The sequence below is a fragment of the Strigops habroptila genome, chromosome 2 (genome assembly GCF_004027225.2).
Source record: "Strigops habroptila isolate Jane chromosome 2, bStrHab1.2.pri, whole genome shotgun sequence".
NCBI classification, from domain to species: domain Eukaryota; kingdom Metazoa; phylum Chordata; class Aves; order Psittaciformes; family Psittacidae; genus Strigops; species Strigops habroptila.
In genome coordinates, this window is record NC_044278.2 from 48,122,442 (window position 1) to 48,144,489 (window position 22,048).

The following is a 22,048-nucleotide window of genomic DNA, read 5'->3' on the forward strand; positions in this document are numbered from 1 at the left end:
GCTTACAGTACCTCTACAGTAATTCATCCAAACAGACCCAGTCAACCCTAAGATCAGCTGCATGTGAGCTCATGGTATTGCTGTAGGAATCTCTGATCCAGAAAGGTCATGGAAGAATATCTAAGCCATCTGAAGACAGCACCACTTACACAACTACTATACATATACATATTTTGCATAGACAATTCAAAACCAGATCTAGAGATCCTGTGTGTAGCATATATGTATATAAATAAAAGAAATACACACATTTTTAGATAATTCACTCTTATTTTGAACATTTTCTTGGAGTGACAGCTCCCTTGAGCAAACATTGCAGACTACTTTCACTAAACAAGGAAGACTTCACATCAAGAAACACTGCAGCAGCTGTCTTGCAAGGCATTTTACCCTATCTCTGGGAAAGACAGGGAAAAACAAATAAGGAAACAATAAGAATAATAAATCATCATTAAAGCCCTGGAAAGGGTGCCTTCAAAATAAAAAAATAAAAAAAAAAAATAAAAACAGAAGAGCAAGCATGCATGCAGAGAAAGAGAAGAAAAAGACTTCAGGAACATTTGTAACACAAGATTTCCCTTTAATGTTTAAGAAACTGTTAAAGAAATGTCCTGCTGAAATAGCAAAGGCATTTATTTCTGATGTTCAGCTATGTATACAGGTGGTGATTGTGTATGTGTCTACTGTAGGGTGATAGAGTTAAACAGGCAAACAATTTAGAATAACATTAAAATTCCTTGGTTCTTATAAATCTCTTCACTGTGAGAGCAATGCAGGATTAAATCTAGTGTGTGGGTATAGCCTTACCTTTCTTTTTTTTTTTTTTTTTTCCTATAACTAACTAGTGGTGCTTTTAAAATATGCCCAAGACACTGCAAGATGATCCTGTGCTTCACTCAGAAGAGTGACTATGGCTCTCCTCCAAGCAGCCACCCCATGCATTAAGGAGAAAATTAGAAAGTTTGGGTTCAGGAAGCTCTATATTTATTTTTTTTTTTTTGAAACAGCAAAAAAAAAAAAAAAAAAAAAACCCAAAACAAACAGAAACAAAACATTAATAGTGAAGACCATCTTTAATTATTTTTAATAAATGTTCTGATTAGCAAATGCTGTATCTAGTGAAGTTTCTAATTTACTATAGCTCTAAGCAAAGTTAAAACTGCAGCACTGTCAGAGAGATAAAGGCAAAGGATACAGAGAAGGCACATCCTACCCTTTTATCTCACAGCAAAATACAATCTAACTATCTTCAGATATAAAACCAACAATAGTAGGTCTTTTATGAAGATCTAAACTTTATTGTAACAACAACCTGACCTGTGCTATGCAGCCATCCGAAATCTTGCCAATGATGCTTTCAACATCACCTTCAATACACACGGTCAGCAAATAAATATCCAATAAGCAGCGGTTTAAACAGCAGGCAGCTTAACCTTTCTCCTGTCTTTAAAAAATGCCAGACTGTTCAGTGTTTGCTCAAGACTCTTCTTTTACCAACATTCAATTTGAATGAGCCGGTGCAAATGCGCTCTTCATCCTCTCATGAGAGGAGGATGCATTTATGTGAAACATGAGGAGAATGCCTAACGCTGAAACATACTCTCTGCATCCTCAATGAGATTTTATTACAGGGCTCTCTTTCTTCTCACTGGCGTGTGTCAGCATGCCTGCAACCATTCTACTTCTTTTATGGCCAGACACTATCCGTACACTCATATTTACATTTGGTATACCCACACTCACTATATATCACACATGCATTACAACCCAGTTGAGGCTATTTGAAAAATAATCCACTCTGCTACTCCAAGCACTCATATGTGATACTGACATAAAAAATATTCTGCTAATATTGCATACAGCTAACTTTCTGGCTATTAACAGCTAGATTTAAAAACTATTTTAGCTTCCAAAAGCATTAAGGGTTTGAATTTTCAAATATGCCCAAAGATAAGCCCGTTTTATAAACTAGCATCCTCAGATGAAGACCTGATAGTTTAATTAAGAATACAAACAAGTTCTTTTAATTAAAAACAGTTATTTTATCAGAGCTCCATATGACAAAAATATATAATTTCTGAACTTCTCAGCAAAAATTAATGGGTTAAAATCTCTTTAAAAAAAAACAACCCACAAACAAACAAGAAACAAAAAGCAAACTACAAAACTATAACCAACTTCCCAGACCCTGCAACCCTTGAAAGAACATTACTAGTGATACTGTAATTTTTGGTTAAAGAAACATGACTTACAAAAAGAATGTCTTTTACCGAGATCTTTCAGTATCTTGGGCTGTGACAACTAGATTTCACCAGCTTTGATAAATAATAAAAGAGCCTGGCAAACATTCAGTTTTTCTAGTCCTCCACCTACATGGTTCTACAGTTCCTATCAATACATTATTTATATTTGAGGAGCATTCTCCACACAGTACTTGCATTCTACACTGGCAGGTAAGAAGTCTCTGTTGCAAAGATCTTCCATTCCAAGACAGCAAAGAAGGAAAAAGTTACTCTTTTAAAAATACAGTTTCCTAGTCATAATAAAAATATATTTTAGAAGTTATGGGACAGAGATGCTGCCATTCTAAATGAAAATCTCTTAGAAATAGTGTGGTTGAGAAAAGCGCTGTCTATAGCAATACCTTTCACTATCATCATTATTAATAAAAGTTCAGAAAGATGAAGACTTACAAATATAATTAATCTTTATGGCTTCTGTATCTTCCCTGCTTTTTTCTTTATTTGTTTCTCTTTATTCTTTTCACTGTGTATCTAATATTCACTCTTCTTAACACTGTATTTCTCCTATCACAATGTCCGTACTAAAACACCATCTCAGTATCACCACTTACACTACAGGATTGACCCCAGAAATTTTCTGGAGTGTCTGACCAGTTGGTTCAGAGGGGTGGGTATACACCACACATTCCCACAGACAGTTCCGGATCAATCTCCCTGATAACTCAGCATCCCAGAGAAGGGATGCCCCCAGTGTAGCCACATGAAGCAACAGCAGGAGTTTCAGAAAGGCCTCAGGCTGCTGGAAACAAGATTTTCTTAATACACGCAATAGAACAGGGCATGTTGTGTTAGGAGGTATCATGGCAGTAATCAGGGACTTTATGGGCTGATACACCAAACTAGCAGCATCCCCAGTGTGACAAAATTATTCCGCTTAAATTCTTGGTGATCCTTAAAGTTTATCAAGCAAGAATGTTGGTAATTTAGAAAGAGTCAGAAGACACACAGCTCCAACCAATTTTGTTTTTGAAAACATTCAGCAGTGGAGTAAGATGTGATAAAGAAAATGTTACGGAAATTTCTTCCAGAGTCTTTCTATTCTGCCTGCTATTGCTGATGCCATTCCATTATCTACTTATCTTTTTAGTAGAAAAAAGAAGACAACATCATATAATAATGGCAATCCACCTTTTCTGGAAAAACAGACAAAGAACTTCATTTCTTTCTGTTTAATCCCCAGTGGAATCTGCAATAAGAGCATCTCCAAAGGAAGACAAAGAGACGGCAATTTTATTACAGAAAAATTGCAGAATTAAGGACATAACTTTGGAAACTTCAGCTATGACAAAGTAAAGCTCACCAGCGAATTATATTGATTATAAATTATAAACATAATATTTTAAAATTGAAAGGCAGAGTAATAAACTATCAGCTATTCCTGCATGAACCAAGATTTAATTTTTCTACCTTCTCAATCTGAGGTATTTATGCAACACATGCTGATGTTGCCAAAGGCTCATATGGTTAATTAGTTACACCTAAGAGAGTCATGTGCATAAGTGTTTCTGAACCAGTCCTCCAGCACTTTCATTTGGTATCTTCCACCCCCCCCCCCATTTACTGATGGCAGTTCACACTTCCAATGAAGAATTAATATATCTTCTTCCTGTACAGGCAGAGCTGCTGATTCCATGTGCCCTGCACCTCCGGACAGTTTTAAGGAAATGCCAACCTGGAGGGGAAACAAAACATGAAGGCCTTTCTAGGTAGAAGACCAATTTTCAGATTTTTGCTCATTCAGTGTTTAATCACCTATTAGTGATTTTCAGTATCAACCAGTTCCCTATTTGCTCCTATTCAAAACAGACGGCTGCAAGTTAATTATTTCCTCTTCAAATATGGGGGGGTTGTGGGGTTTTGATATGGAGATTGGGTGAAAGCTTAAGATATCCATTTATCAAACACCCCTCTCCCCCAAATAAACAGGAGGAAAAAGCAAACAAAAAAACACCAATAAAGTAAAAAAAAAAAAAAAAAAAAAATCAAAAAACCAAAACCAACCAACCAAAAAAAATCCCCAATCAAAATATTCCCTTCTCTATCTGAAGTAGAAGACAGGTAGATTGAAGAATATACATTCCACCTGATGGAAATTAGAAATTAGACTACAGATTGCTATACAACTTAATTAACATTAAGGACATGGAGCTGCTGGAGCTAGTCCAGAGGAGGGCCACGAGGATGATAAGGGGGCTGGAGCACCTCCCGTATGAAGACAGGCTGAGAAAGTTGGGGCTGTTCAGCCTGGAGAAGAGAAGGCTGTGTGGAGACCTCATAGCAGCCTTCCTGTATCTGAAGGGGGCCTATAAGGATGCCAGAGAGGGCCTCTTCGTCAGGGACTGTAGCAACAGGACTAGGGGTAATGGGTTCAAACTTAAAACAGGGAAAATTCAGGTTAGATATAAGGAAGAAGTTTTTTACTGTGAGGGTGGTGAGGCACTGGAACAGCTTGCCCAAGGAAGTTGTAAATGCTCCATCCCCTGGAGGTTCAAGGCCAGGCTGGACAGAGCCTTGGGCAATATGGTCTAGGGTGAGGCATCCTGCCCATGGCAGGGAGGTGGAAACTAGATGATCCTAAGATTCTTTCCAACCCAAACCATTCTATGATTCTGTAGACAGAAGACATGTAGAAGGGGAAAATCTAAGAGCTGAAAGAATATCAGCTACCAAGTAGTTCACATCTGATTTATTCATTTTTATTCTGAGCTATCCTCTTTCTAGTATGTCCCTCACTGAATAATTCCAGGAAAAGTAATAGGTGTTTTGTATTCAGATCAAGACTTTTCTACTTTGCCTACCAAAGAAACTCTTCTTTTCAACTGCTTTACCTTTAGTTATAATGCGCAGAGAGGTGCAATAACGAGGCAGTATTCAGAGACCCAGAACTGGAAGCACCACCCATGTGTACAATCCACCAGCTGTTCTATTATGCTAAGCTCCACTTACCCTTCTTGAACCAACCGAGTTAAAACCTCTAAGTCCTCTTTTCCGCTATTAACTCTCAAATGGAAGTAAAACAGGGACTAAACCACTTCAGGACTTTCAATCTCTGTCATGCTACTGTACATTTTCTCTGCAGATGGCCCCCCAAGCCATGGCTGTTTCATTCTGGGTTGCATACCATCCTCTGCACCAACAAGTAAGTGCATAAGATTGCATTTTCCTATATGTACCTACCAAGGATTACACTCAACACAGCAGTAGCTGCATGCTAAAAAGATTATGTTGACTGCCTCTAGTCACCATCCAGCTAACAAGAAAACAGACTAAACTTCAGGAATAAATATAATGATGGATCACAAGAAACCTCGACAAAATATATAGCTAGTGGGAGAGGGAGAGGGAGGAACCAACCAATTCTCATGCTGCAGAGGAATACCTCAAACTATTAATTGTACACACAGAAATTTGTTACTAGAAGATGACTAAATCGGCACTTAACTGAGTGACTGTTCTACCAAATTTAAACAGAAAGGACTGACACAAAGACCTCTCCAAAGAGGTGAATTTGGAAGGCATTTCTTCAAAAGGCAACACAAAGTATAACCAAAACTAGCAGAGAAAAACAAACTCACAGTTTTGCTAGTCTATGTTAATCTGCATTAATTCTAATACATCTGATAGAGGTAATCTATCTAAGGGTATTTAGGTCTGATTCAGTATAGGGTGATTGTTCAAAAACATGAAAAGGAAGCTGAGTGACAGCACAAACCAAAGCAAAACAAAGAATTGCAAGCGGACATTTACAGCTCTGTTTGTGAGTCTAAGGGTCAGAAATTAAAAAAGCTAACTTAGTCACCAAAATCCCACTGAATTTCAAACTGAATGAAGACATCTTCCTCTCTGAAACACCACAGATTTTAACTTTCAAGTGCTTTTCCCTAGCAATAAATAGAACTTGTCAGAGAGAATGTTGCTGTAGCACTGTATACCTATCCAAATCAAACACTTCTTTGGAAGCATCATAATTCCTCAAGACAATAATGCATTCACTTTATTTCTTCATTTTACTCAAGGTAAATGAAGAGTCCAATAGAGGTGAGAAGTTGGGTGTAAGCAGTTACATATGAATGGAAAAGTGGAAGACAGATATGAAGACGTGTTTCCTATGTTCCTGATTCATAAAGATGCCAGCAGTGGAGCTACGTCTTACACAAGTCAGGGTTTTCCACTTTACCATGAGGATCCAGAAACATGGATCTTCTCTGGCCACCTTTTTTTTTTTTTTTTTAATTGCATATGTAGTTTAAATAGCAAAATGTAACTTTTATTTGTAACTCAAGTTTTTCTGGTCTTCATCTTTCTAGAGAAAAGCCTAACAATGTCAGGCTTTGGAGTCTGAGAAATCAAAATAACAGCCAAAGTATCCACCAAACCAAAAGTGTTTATAAAAGTCACACTTGGGAGGAGTGGGGGTGTGAAGCCACTCAAAGAAATTTACACAGAGACTTATTTAGCATCCATCTTGCATCTACTATTAAAGGATTGTTACTACTCTACACTACAAGCTTCCCTACACATTAATAGTAATATAGAGTGGGAGAGGGGATTTCCAAGTCCATCATCCTCACCTTGACAGACCACTGGCCCCCAGCTATCTTTAAAAAGGAAGGGCCAGTAAGACACACTAGGCCTATGGCTTACATAAAGCACTCCAAGTGAAGCATCTGCCAATATGCAAACTAGGAATTTTCTCAATAGTGGGTTTTGCATGTTTGCACAGCAGTTATAGATAGATGCTCTTTATCACTGCTACTTTTTTAAACTTTTTTTAATAAAGTGTACCACTATTAAATCACTGCATTCTTCCCCTCCTCCTCTTCTAATTTGGTTCTCTGATTTTCACTTACCTGCATTCCTCTTCACCTTTAATTTCCTTCTTTATTTAATGTCTTTCTCCACCATTTCTGCTAGCATTTCCAACCCCTACTTTTGCTATGTGATTCCTTCTTTTCCATTTTACTTTGCAGTTTCCTTATACCTCGCTCTCTGCCAACTTGACTTTTTTCTCGTTCCATTTTCCTGCTGTTAATAAGAATCAGAATCATAGAATATCTCAAGTTGGAAGGGACCCATAAGGATCATCAACTCCAACTCCCTGCTCCTTGCAGGACTACATAACACTAAACCATACGACTTAAGAGTGCCATCCTTGAACTCTGACAGGCTTGGTGCTGTGACCATTTTCCTAAAATAAGGAATACTTCACAGATTTGTGTGTCATCCTTGCACAGAGCCCATGCTAATTATGTCTGTATCATTCCAATTTTAGTATACATGCTGTCAAACTGAGCACAACTGGATGTCTGTTGGATGTCTCCTGTCCCTTTCCAACAACCCCAAATTAGCAGACTGGCTCAGATGCTGGTGGCTCACCCTGTCACCTTAACAATCATGTAGAAAGCGAAACCTCAGTTTGAACAATTTGCTGCCACAAAACCAGCGTTTGTAAAACCAGGAGATCAAGGAATTAGGGTGCGTAACTATGGCTAAAACATTCACTATAGGCTCACAGTGAAGTCTTTGAAAACCAATGGATTTGTAGCTGAAATATGGTAGCATATAATTTTTTCTTGTGGAAAACTGCATTTCCTCTTACTAAGGAAAAGCCCAAGGATTTGTACCATGAGTGCCATGCCACTGTGCACTATGTCAATTCTGAACACACCATCACCAACTTCCTATTAGCAATCCTTCTTTCTATAAATGACATAGAAGCATCTAATCTTGTGAATTAAACCGCTCCATCCCTGCTCCCAGCAGGGTTACAGCACAGCAGCTCCCCAAAAGGCTTCAGAGGCAGTGGGTTAATGGGTTAATGGATGGTTGCTGTCCACATTGAGGTTTCAAAGGCTGGTCTCCACCACCTTCAGGATGGTATTAATTCTATTATTCTTAGACCCAAAAATACAGGACTGAAAGCTGATGTGGAACATCACTGACTTTTCTCAAGAAACCATTTCATTGATTAACTGTACTCACAGCTGTGAAGCTCTTTTCAATATTCAGCTTAATTACGTCTTTGCTGACACTTAAAGACCATCACTTCTTGAAATGCTTGTCATGGTCAGCCATCTAAATGTGTTTATTTTGCAGAACATGAAGAAGTGATGAAACTAATCACAATGGAAGTGTTATGTAGCTTCACAACATTCTCAACAACATTCTCTGGCATAACGAGCAAGCTCAGAATAGGCACTTGCCTGTTGGCTCTGTCTCTCAGAGAATTTTCATTCATTTAGTAACTCCAGGCTGTCAGCTTTATCAATCATGAATGGCCAAAACGTATCCCTCCACCAAACCCACAGACCTTATTTAGACACATGCAGTTCAAAGTACACCCAAGCACTCCCGCTGAATAGATTTTGGTTTTCAAGATTAAAATCTGTAGACAAGCTAAACATCTGAAAATTAAAATCAGAAGTGGACATTCCTACAAGTGGCCTGTCAATAGCAACAGACAGATGAGTAAGGGGCTAATGGCAGACCAACACACAGCTAACTCTCCACAAAGCATGGAAAACTGTGCCTGCTGCTAAGAAAAGAGTTTTGCATTCATATTTGCAAGTGCCAAAACCAAGTGTGAACTCCTTTTCTGGTGCTAAAATTGTACTATCTTCTGGTCACAGAGGGACAGAAGACCACTCTCTCAAATTAAGTACTTTCTAATGCTCAGACTACCCCAGCACTGGGCAACCAGGTTTGCTCCCTTCTGAGCACAAAACCTAGCAAAGAATCTACTTTGTACCTCCCTGAGAAGATAGCCTGCTCTCTGCTTTTTTGAGCTGAGACCAGCTTCCTCCACTTAGGATGAAACCCCACAAGAACCAACCTTTAATTTTCTACGTACCATTGAACAACCTAGGCAAAGTGTATACACAGCCTCTGCAAGAGGCTGAAGGAAAATCAACTTCTTTTCTTGCCTCCTGGTGAGTCACAGCACTGCTAGAGAGCTGAAAAAATAAATATTTAATCTACATTTTCTCCATGCTTTCCTCCAGCTTACAGACCCTTTGGAAACCCCTGAGCAACATTCGTTCTTCTCCTGCCTTCACTGCACACAGTAACGTAGAATTTGCCTAGTCTTCCTTAAAATAGGTGAAACTGCCAACTGACAGAAAATCAACAGCCTTTGGTACCTGTAGTGAACTCAGGGAGCTCAAAGCACTCCTGAAACATATGAACTTTGGGGGAATATACAAAAAGCAGGGAACAGGAGATAAATTACGTTACTATGAAGGGCATGGAAGAAAAAATGCAGTTAAGCAGGAAGTCCATTAAGAGGAGAGTAATTCGGAAGAACACACATTGAAGGACAAAATGCAATGAATTCAGACAGGAAATAAGAATTAAAAAGTAATTATTATATTTTGCAAAGGCAGAATAAATGCACCTGAATCACACTGTTCACTGGCTTGTGGCTTGGGTTTTGTGGTTTTGATTTGTTGCATTTTTTTTACCTTCACTAGTAGAACCTCATGCCCCCCCATGCCCTCTCAAATCAATCAAAAATAGTAATTAAAAAATAGTTCCACTTCAGCATCCCAATATGCCTGTGGGTAACACCACATACAACGTCATGGAAATAGTTAGCAGGAAAAGCGCCAGATATCAAATAATTCACTATTACTCAAAGCACGTGTATTCAGAACCTGAGTCCTGATTTCCTACAGGACAGAAACTTTCAGTAAAAGCCAGTGTGTCATAAACATTATCACACCAATTGATTTTGAAGACCAGTTAAAAGCTATTGTCTGTGACAGACCAGGTATGATCTGTGTTCAGGGACTAAGCAAACTGTAGTTGCACTTCAAATGTTTTGACTTTGGTCCTACAACTGCTCCCAGGAGAGGTCCAGCAATTAATACCAAAGGCCATTTTCTTCTATCTCTGTCCAAGACCGTACATGAGCTCCTGCATGTGCTCCTCTCTTTCACGCTTAGAAAGGAAAAACATCTCCTCAGACCTCAGTAATAACATCCAAACTTAACTGTCTGCTAGAGAATAGGAGAAAAAAGACAACAAAATATCTTCCAACAGAAGCAGATTTGGTAGTTTCCAAGAAGCAGACAAGGCAGTAAGGACAGTGCTATTTTGAATCGTGTGCAGATGTCAGAAGATGACAAAGAGAAAAACACAAAACAAATTCTTAAAATGTCAAGTGTCTTCCTGCAAACCAGATTACTGCAGGGTATGGGGTGAGCCAGCAGCAGAAGCACATGACCTTGAAATGCAGCAGCAGCAGCCCATGAGCAAGAGGAGCAATGACACTCACCAACTCCACATACGCCTCAGGATTACCTCTTCAGATCACAGCAAGACTTCCAGCACAAGCCCCATCCCAATACAGCCCCCCATCCTGATACAGCACCCCTTTCAGGGGCTTGGAATTTCATTTTTACTGCAGCACAGTACACCAGAAATACTTCACAGCATTTGTTTTGTTTTTAAATCTGGTATAAAAATACTACACATGGAGAGCGCCTTTTAAAGAGAGCTGCTTCAGCAATCAACTGTTCAGTAATAAACAGGCGGATCTATAGACTCCTCTAGTACAAGCATTTATGAATCCTGGAAAGAACTTTATTACGTATTTCCTTACACGAGATGTGCACTGTAAGCCAATTTTCTTCCAGTAATGCTTTTGGAGACAGTTCACTTTTCTTCCAAAAGCCCTATTGATCTTGTAAATGAGAATAATAACCTGAATCTGACCAGATATAAAGTATTTCTGCAGTTCAACGTATTTTTATTTCACTTTGATGTCTGAGCAACCACACATTCCTTTCATGATCATTTACACAATTAGGTTTACAGCAGAACACACATGCTAAGCTACCACAGAAACTGAATTTAAAAACTCATTAATAATACGTATTCCCACCAAAACCTGTAATACAAAAATGGTTCTTAGCCAGATCAGGGAAGTTAACAGACAATGTATTTATCTAGTCCAGAATAAGGCAAAGATGTTAGCATCCTGAGTAGCAAAGTCGAATCTGTAAGATCCCAAAAATCAGAGTAATTCTGAAGAATGGAACATTTGGAGAAGGCTGGTGCTCTGTCAGTCACATTGTGAACAGAAAAAGACAAAATTCAGTAAATAAATTATTCATTAGTATGTAACAACTCAGCACTGAATCCAGTATTTCTCTTTTGGCTAAAGAACAGTGCTACAAATTCATCCACTTGTAACTGCACTGCTGAAAAAGTTAATGTCATTTATTGACAGGTTAATTTATAATAACACCTTAATTAAAAAAATATTATCGCTTTCTGACTGAAATGAAACTGCAGGTGATTTGGAACAATGTAACTACAGGCTAACGAATGATTTGAAGCAATTCAATGTCCAATTAACACCAGCATCTGGTTTGGGGATTTTTTTCCCTGCCAAAGCATTAGCCCTATATTAATTATACTTTCAGTTAGTAGTAACAGGAAGTTTCAATCTCGATGATATCATTCAAGCAAAAATACAGAAAATAAAACAGTTAGGACCTGGAATTCACACAACCAGAAGCAAACTCCCTATCACTTGCAGGCATGCAAAACAGAGTAGAAAACCTCCTAGCCTGATTTCAACAGCTGTCCCAAACCAACAGTAACTGAAGAAACAAGTGTCCCCTGTGACCAAGATACAGGAACAGTGATACATCTGATTTCATTTGGAGGATTCTCTCTGATGCCAGCTTCATGACATGCCAAACTTTGCTTGGTCAAGAAGCTTTTTAAACTAATCTTTGCCAATAAAAAGTTAAATGAATAACCCACTGATCTTCAAGATAGAGCTCAGCAAGGAGACTCAGGACAGGGGGACTTGCGTTGTGTGGAGGAAGTATCCTTTGACTCATTACAATCTCAGATCATGTGAGATGAGTGGACCAGCATTTGCCTCTTGCCTACTTATTAACACTGAATTTAGATTAGTAAAGCATCATTTCTGAAATACAATAGTTTGGGTTGTTTTTTTCAATAACTTTACTAACTCTCTAAGACCAAAACTATGCAACTAAGATAAAAACATGAGACCAAGTACTGAAGTCCAAACCTGGCTCACTGTATGGGTGGACTTAAAAGTATCTTATTCACATATCATATGCTAGGTCTGCTACTGTTTAAGAAAAGTACAGTGTCATTTCCTTAGGGCAATCTTGCAATTACACCAGGTAAGAGATGTTAACTTGGGGTGCTACATGGTCACCTGAGAACAAAGTACTCATTCCTGAGACAGAGTGATTCAGAAGTGGGATCAAGCTCTGTAGTAGCCAATATTTTGTTCATCAATCCCAGACTCACAGCACTCACTGAATAAATTATTGAAGCAACTGGGGGGAGGGAGAAAGGCAGCAAAATGGGAAAAAAAAAAAAAAGGGAAAAAAAAACCCCAAACAACCCACGAAGTACCACCTTTGCTGCACAACTGTGTGATACTATCCTATATATTTCCCCCTTTTTCTTATTATGAGTGCCATTTTTGTACCTTCTGACAGAAAATTGTGAGAACTGCAATCAGCACTAATTTGAATCCAAATGGTGGAAAGCTTCGCAGGAAGGCTTCAATGACCATACGTATGCTGCTACCTGAAAATCTACAGGGAAAAAACACCCACCAAAATCATACCTTTGCTTCTCATGAATGCTCAATTTTAATTAAATATCATCACTCCAGTTAGATCACACCTCATTTTTCTTTTGGAAGCAAGGCAGAAAATCTATGCTTCTGCCTCTTTTTAACAGAGCTTTAACCATACTTCTAGTTCTCCTTTGCCTTTTATTTACAACAAAGATTTCCTACCCTTCCCTCTAAAGTAAAGCAATTCAATCCCACCCATGTAGCCGCTCTATGAAACTGTTGCCAAGCCAATAAATTAACAGACTTGGACTGATCATGCAAGGTAATTTTCTTCCGGCTGTTTTATCACCAAACTACAGACAGCGCTCTCCTCACAGACCTGAAGCTCAAACTCGGCTCCTGGTCTCTGTTATTGTGCTATTGCCTACCGAACAGTTTTAATACAAAGAAATAGTATGTCAAGCTTCTTTCTAGCACTTGGCTCCCCAAGATGACCAAACCTGCCTCTTTTCCTCTTGCTGTAAGAGGCCTGCACTGCAGATTTAAAGGTTCAGGATTCACAGTCTGCCAACAGTATACCTAGAAGAAACTCAAGAGTTGCAAAGTGCTTTTCAGAAGGAAAAGAAAATAAAGGATGGGTTGTTTTTAAAGTTACTTAGCATTTGGAAAGTGAATCCAATTCTCTGTCAAAAAAACCCTTTAAGATACATGGGTAAAAGCCAAACTGTATGCATCATGAGCAGACACATGCTACGTCCTGTTTCTTGTTACCCCGGAAGAGGTCCTAATCCACCATACTTTCACTGTCTCACACCTCTCTCTTCCTGCCATAATTATCTCCCTTTGCCCCATGGACCAAATCTGAACGCACTTCCCCAAGTTGTGCAGCCTCCAGCCTTTCCCAGTATCCTCCTGTCCTGCACTGCCTGTGCATCTTTTACCACAATGAAGAAATAACTGAAAGAACAAATGAAAGCAAGGTAACATTTCTCTCCTTTTACTGTGACTAAAGAAAGGAAATCTTTACTGAAGGCATATAAGCTAATGCCCTCAACAGGCAGCTGCAAATACTAAATGTTGTCAGAAAGCTGGTGTTTGTCAAAATAAAATATCAGCACAAACCAATTGCTATACTGACTCCATATACCTGAATGCTATACCAGCTATTCTTAGCCTTTAACCTGTACCTTCTTTCACAGAGATGGAGATCACTTTTTCAATACTATAACATGCATTAGGTAAATTAAGCAGTTGCCTGAAGGCCACTAGAAACCTCTCAGTCTTGAGACAATAAACAAAAACATAGATTGAAATTATTTATTAAAGCTGTCATAAAAATCTTCTGGAAAGTACTCTTCACACTTCCGAAACTAGTGATGACTACACAAAACTAGAGTTAAACCTCACTTAATTTCTAAATGAAGCACTGAAAAAGTGGAAATAAATGAAATTAATTCAATGGAGTTGCTCTGAAATGTCTCAGGGAGCAAATCCCTCTGGGTACATTCATATGTCTGATCTTGAAATTCAGTTTTCAGTTAAACTCACAATATGGCTTGAGTGTTAAAATGCCACTTCTGTTCAAAATGCCCAGCTCCTATTTCTCTTGCTTGAGAAAAGAAGGGTATCCTTTATGAAGGCTTCCTGGGACATACAACTAATTTCACATCATCTTTTCCTTCTAAGTAACTATCCTGGTTTTTTTCTTCTTTGAAAGTTCCATTTAACAAATTGAACGATACCCACCATTGAGATTTACCAACAGCACTTCTAGTAAATTTCATTTCCATGGTAATTAGCATACTGGGGCTCTGTCCCTGTGGAAGACTGACCAAAAACACCAAGGTTGGGGTTTTTTTACCCCCTTAGTTTTAGTTTTCTACAGCAAATGAAGACTCTTAATGAAAAGCTAAATTATTGTTTCCAGATGAAACAGCCAGATTTTTTTTTCTTCTTTTTTAAATGGCAGGTGTTTTAAGCTTGGCTGCTCATACTCTTTTCTTTGCCATGAGCAAGCTAACATCCAAACATCACCTGTCATGCAGTTTCACCATTAGCATCATTAGAAGGCGGGGTAGGAAGCATCCCAGAGGGTATCTCAGGCTAGGTTGCCAAATACAGAAACTCAGGAACAGAAGGGTAGGAAGAGCATAAATGCAGCCTGTCATCCATCAATGAATCAGACTTGCTACAGTTTTCCTGAGTATCCTGAGTAGCTTTCCTAGGCATAGAGGAACAGTGATGATTATACCTGCTTCACAAACCTTCTTCATAGACATCAGGCAAACTTCTGCTTCTCATCTGAGATCCCGTCCAACCCCTGTGTGCCCTCCTTGCAATGAACTCAGACACAGCAGTGTGCTCCACCTGAGCCAGAGGCTGAGAGCAGAGACTTGTGTTTAATTCTACCCAACTCAGAAAGCCACCAAAAGGGACATACCCTTTGGGCAGCCCTCCCTTGTTCAGCATTTAGCAATCGTGCAGCCATGCCATAAGTGAGTGAAGGGGGCTTAGGGTGTCAACATGAGGTGCAGGAGGGGAGGCCAGGGGAGATGGGCTAGCTTTCCACTGAATCAACAAACTGGTCCGAGGAAACACAGCCAGGAGCTAGAGAGGAGGAGAAAGAGCTTGGGCATTTCTGTTGTCAGCCATATCCATCTAAACCATACCATATGTATGGTGAAACCACATCATACGTCAGTAAAACAGAACTGGCAGAAAACAAGTCTCACCACTCCAAGCAATTTTCCTTTGCTGCACCTGAGGAACCCAGTACAGGTCTGCGTGCCATCCAGGACATTATTACCTGAAAGAGAGCTCAAAATCCTTCCTCTCAGTTGCACCCTGCCCAGTGTAGTCCCTTCTCCATGGTCACACACCCCCACCTGCCTGGGCACGAGTAGCCCCAGCAGCAGGAATGCTTTTTCTCCTCTTCCCTCCCTCCTCCAAAATCCCAGTTCCCCCGTTTTCAATTCACCATTACCTGCCAGCTGCTCCCTCAATGTACTGCCTTCCCTCATAGTTTACATAGGTTATATATGGTGCAAGTTATACATGTGAAAATATGATGCCTATTTTCACAGTTGAAGAAAAAAAAAAAACCAACCACACACACGCAAACAAAAAACCAACACAACACCCTCCCCCCCCCAAAAAAACCCCAAAAAACAGAAATAAAACTGCATAAATCAATAGAGAGAAAAAAACAGGAATAACTTTTCACAGACAGCAAAAGATGGGAATTCTATTTAAAACAAGAACTCAGGAGCCAGAAGTACCTCACATTAAACAAAGGAATTGAAAACAAAACCCATTAGAAGCAATCCAGCCTTTGCTGAAACATATACACATCATCATTAACAATAATAATTTGGCTCTTCATGTGTAATCACTGCATGTTAGCCTCACCTTGTATTCGTAATGGCCATTAATGTCAAGATGAATTGTTCACATGAGCACCACACTGGCCCTATGTTGCTCCTCAGTCTGCAGTCTGCTTCACAGAGAAAACCATCTCCCCCTGCTACTTCTTCCTGCTAATCCAGCTCATGAATGGAAATAAGGAAACAGGTGGGGCAGTTAAGCTGAGCCAAATGTAGCAAATACTACTGGTTTTTTAATTTCTTTATAATACAAAAATTTTGTACTATTAAGACAGCACCAGAAAGGTAAGATGTAACCATCTGCTCACACAATACTGAATTCAAGACAACACATACTGGAGCACTGCAAGGACAGAATCCACAACAATCTGTGCTTCGAATTTTGATAATTAATTTCATCATCTAAAAAAGTCCACGAAGATTATGAATGCAGAAAATGCCAAAAAGAAACAAGCATTCAGGATGTCTCACCTTCCCCTTTACACAACATGTATAGGGGTAGGGGAAGCATCATATTCTGCCTCCCCACCATTTGGCAATATCCTCACAGGGTGAAATTTTCACAGAGGAAAACACGGTGTTTTCTTCATATAGGAGCAAAACCTCTATAAAGCTTCCAGGAACCTAATTCTAGAACATTAAAAGAATTCATTTTACAACAAAGTCTACAATAAATAGAGAATAAATGTTTCCATTGGTCCAATGCTTTATTTTCTAGTACATCTTATCATCTACTTTTCTAAGCAGAACAGACTAAATCAGCCACAGTCAAGCCACAAAGGTACAATAGTTTCATGTCAGAAGGACACAGGCATTCATATTTCTTGAGGTGAACTTATTTCACCCATTCACTTCATCCTAAATCTAAATCACTTCATCCTAAATGCCAAATCCAAATCCATCACTACAGCTACCAAATCCAAATTAAGATTTCACATAAAAACCTATAGAACTGTGAATTCCAAATGGTTTGCCTTAAATAGAAGTTCAGCAGAAAATGCTTACGTATCTAATCTTTAATTCTCAGGTTTATTAAAAAAAAATAAATAAAAAAATCCTGCATTAGGCGATTCTTGCATAGATTTATAATTCACTGCCAATCCCTCATGCACTTTTTATCTTCCTTTTACAGAATCCCAGCTTGTATCCACATCATCTCAAGACACTTACTTTTGTTTTCTATTCCACAATAATTTCTGATTTTGCTATCTTCCCTGCAATGATTTAAACAACATACTTAAGAGTCCTTTAGATAATGACATGTAACGGAGTAATCCTCCAGAAAACTTGCTTGTCAGTGCCCACTATTTTATTATAATGATATTGGTAAGTAATATCCTATTACTTTATCAGTTATTTTATTACTATATATCAAGTATCATGTGACATAAGGTTAAGTTCTGTATCTTTAAGGACTATGGGTTAGTATTCTTATTTTCATAGCATATTTTAATTAGCAACTCATTTACTTAGGTTGTGAGAATTTAGCAGGAAATCACCAGGCACTTTCATCTTGTTAAACAAAAGTTTTCCAGCTGATTTCATGAATCCCATTCCCTGCTAGAGAAAAAGGGGAAGGGCACAAACAGCTAGAGGGAACAAGTCTTCCATATGCACAAGAACAACTTCTTTTCACTGCAGGCGAAGCCCAGTTCCTGGTTTGACATCTGTCCCCCAAACCTTTGCAAAATTTCTGTATCACAGATCTGCCTGTAGTTTTCACCGCATTTTACTGGAAAAAACACTTAATACCTGCAAAAACAAAAAAATGCGGAGAAGAGGGTTGTAAGGAAGGACACCATCACCACCCACCAGGTAAGGAAAAAGACAAACCCCACTGGAACTGCGAGAGGGGCTGAGCATCATCTTTATAAACACACTGAGCTAACCCACGCTCTGGCACAGTGCTTTGGCCCTGGAAGTCTGGAATTTCAATACATTTATGAATATCTTTGTTACTAGAAGTTTCCAGCTCCTGTCCCTTGAAAGGCTAATAAATTATACTCACAGAAGACTAACTGAATCATAATCAAGATACACTTGCATTTGGAAACATTGCTATGTTAAAAGTCTTGGAGCTTTAGACCCCCCCAATAATATAGCTGGCACACTAATGCAGGTAAGTAGCCAATTGTTAAAAACCCAACTTGATTACACATTTTTATTTATAATCATAATAAGTTAATTCAATAATCACGAGACATACTCCATTTATCTGAATAAATTCTACAGCAAGTGGTACCTCCTTTGTATGCAAAAAGGTATACTGCAATTAAAAGTTACACACTGTATTCTGATTTTTAATTTGGTTTAAAGAAATTCCTTATCACCAAGGAAAATTATTTGGCATTATGGCAAAAAACCCCAAACACTGCTTTGTGGGTTAAAAATTATCTTTTCATCAGTTATTTCAGCAGACAAAAATATTCTCCGCTTCTGTGAAGACGAGATAGCCTTTGCAATTTTTCAGTTGCTTCTTCACATCAACATGCAGGTTACTATGGAACGCCAAATACCATCATCGACAGATCGTACACCTTCACTCAGCACCAGTAAAATTGTCTCTGCTTTAGTGATAAATCATCTCTGAAGCCATTTTTAAAATATAAGAAGGAAAAGCTCTGAGAACTCCTACAGTTTTAATGCAGCCTTCACAAAGACAGATCACCACTCATCCTTCACTAGCATACCTGTGACCTCAGAAAATACCCAACAAAAAAGTTATTTTAAATATTGTTTTTAGGAACCTAGTTTTTGAACTCTTTGTGCTACATTCTTTAACACAGAACAAGGTACATTTATAGCAATAAGACTAGAAACAGTGTAACATTAGATAACTTAGTTCTTGTAAAAGACTACCACAAAGATACTTCATAAAAATACTATCTCTAAAAATGATTCATAACATGTTATGAAACATATTGATTTTATGACAGTCTAATAAAAATTATATTTTTTATTTTATAGCAAAATATTATTCATAAAGACCATCTCTAAGTTCTGAATTCAACAGCCTTAGTTAGCCTTCCTGTGGAAAAATAAAATTGTGATGGATACACTCTTCCATACTGAAAACATTTTGACAGTTGCAGATTACAGCTTTCTCTGCTCAATATCTCATTAAGTATTTGCTTTCTAATTGCTTTTTGAAATGCTTATCTAAACCTACTTCTTATGCAAAATAATGTGATAAACCCCCAACCACACTTAGGATCTGAGCATTGAAGAAAATAAAGTGTAAGATATGTGTTTCAACTGCTGTTCTTTGAAAAGGAAAACAAGGATTAAATAAATTAAATGGAATAGGAAAAACTCATTCTTCCACATCAGAGAAGAACTGCTATCACAGGAGGTGTGAGATTCATGACCAAGGTTCAGGATTTTGAAAGCATTACAGAAGTTAGTTGTCTAGACACTGATCGCCTTCCATTTATTTGAAAGAATCATGCATTACACAGGAATTTACACAGGAACTAAGCACTACCGGCTTGAGGGTAGTTTCCTTTGCAACTTTCACCAAACATTAAATAAACAAATGTATCCAAATCTCTAAAATAAAAGAAGGGCTTCCTGCCCCAGCCCAATTTAGCCCTGGCACTGCCGGGGGACAGAGCTTCTCCATGGGATTACCTCCCTGTGTGCTATGGCCAGCCCTTTGGAGCCACCTGGACAATCCTGCTGCCTTCTAGCTTTGCTGTCAGGATGGCAAACTGCCTTTCACATAAAACTATGCATAAAAGAGTGAACGGATAGAGACTCAAATCAGAAAAAGCCTGTCCATCATGTTTTCCTCCTAGCCCAGTTATGTGGCTAAAAGACATTTGTATTTCAGAATTGCAAAGCAACTGTTTTGGTAGAAGAGACAAGGATCTGGACACAGTAAGAAAATAATACATCTGAAACTTGGACCTTGTTAGCATTGTCATAAAACAAAGCCCCAGTTCTTTCAAAGACTACTTAAGGAGAAATAAAAGTAGTGAAACAAAGTTTCTGCCTGGAGCAAATTACAGTGGATAACTTAAGAAATCAAGTTGCTGCACTGCCACTTTTACTTCATTCTTAAGGAAACAAGTTAGTACTGCGCTCATAGAAGGAACAGCAGAGTTTGGGCTAGAAATACAGATACCACAGTCACATGGTGGCTCATGACTCAGCTAACAACCCCACTCAGTTCAACAATGATAACAGTAAAACCATTATAAAGTATGGTAATATGCAAAATTACAATGTGGATTAGGAGAAAAGTGGTAATATTTTATCATGCTCATCTATATTCAGATCTCTGCAAGAAAGTCAGTAAATTTAGAAAAATAACAGTACTTATGTAATCAGTAAGTATTTCTGTTCCAAGTTTACTGAGGACAAGTGGCTTTTTGAAACTGAACTTCAAAATTTGTTGCACTGATTCTCATTTTATTAAGTTCAAGTTTGAAACACTCTCAGTAATACATACAGTTTTTAATTAAAGCATCATAATAAATATAGCTTACTCTTTTCATAGCTTTGAGGGCACATATTACATTAACTAATAATGTAGTTGTGATCTATTAAACAGAAACTAGCTCCTGAATGGTTTAACTGACCAAGGAACTTTTCTTTTGTGCATTGTACAGATGCTACCAAAATGGAGTTCCTTGCCCAGGACAGAGTTGATGTGCAAGTAAGAAGTTATTACTAAGCAGCACTCAAAAGAAATTATAAAGTGATTAAACAATTGTCACCCTCAGATATATGACTGTACAATGAGAGAGGATTCTATTATTTCAGAAGATACATTACCTGGAAATGCAGCAGTTCATCCACACAGCCATATATAAATTGTAACAGCAGAAAAATTAATCAAAATCACGACTAAAAGAAGTAGGTACTGCATTATGTTTCTTGCAGCAATAGTAAAAGAGATGGCAGATACCTTCACCTATGTCCCAGAAAACCAGTTATGCGTGATATAATCTATCATACCCAAATACAGCAACACTTTTTAAAGATACCTATTTTATTTTATTGAGATTGTAAAACAGGAAAAAAAATACATCAGATTTGCAAAGCAATGCATGGGTATGTATATCCATGACCATGTGGTATATGTATATCTCAGAATGAACCAGATTAGATCCTAAGCATCTGTGCAGAACCTCATCTACTTGTTTCTTTAAAATATCACGTCCCCCACCACATAAACAACTCCTGGTACTTCAGCCTCTGAAAACAAACCAGTGAACATGTTTCTCCCTGTCTGAAGAAACAGCCCAAACCCTGGTGGCTCCTGTCTCCATGCAGAGATAGAATTACTCTTGCAATAGAAGCCAGCAATGCTGAAGCAGTGTTCAACCAGTAATTCAGCACAGCACATAGTCAAGCCCACACAATAAAAGCAAGAACAACAGGCTGTGATCACTTAAAGGGAGTGCTGAGAATTTCCTTCCCAGTACCAGGGCTGAAACATCCTTTCCCAGTCCAGGCTTCAACACTAACCGTTCTCTCAGTTGGATTTGTCAGTTCAAATCCTTATGCTTCTGGGTACAGCTGATGGGCACCATCCTGCACAACAACTGAGACCTTGTCCTCCCAGACTATGCTTACAACATACAATATTTCACCAATATTTAATATACATAACTTTGCTCAGGCATAAAGATCAGCAACCTAAACTTCAATCTAAATCTGAGCCCACAAAAAACAGTCTTAATAGGAACTGTCATTGCACTGAGTGCCTTTATGGTTGCCATGAATATTGTCCTACAACTAATTGTATTTAATTATTTATTTTTATTTAAATGGTTAGG

General features: G+C 38.4%; 1 protein-coding gene and 1 non-coding gene across 5 annotated transcripts in view; both read right to left on the reverse strand.

Annotated features, from left to right (window-relative positions):
- Positions 1-22,048, reverse strand: part of FRMPD4 (FERM and PDZ domain containing 4) — a 298,110-nt gene that overhangs the window by 187,311 nt on the left and 88,751 nt on the right. The gene's annotated exons all lie outside the window — the stretch shown is intronic.
- On the reverse strand, positions 7,493-7,599 carry LOC115604618. The gene has a single exon (XR_003990342.1). It is a non-coding gene; the product is annotated as a U6 spliceosomal RNA (small nuclear RNA).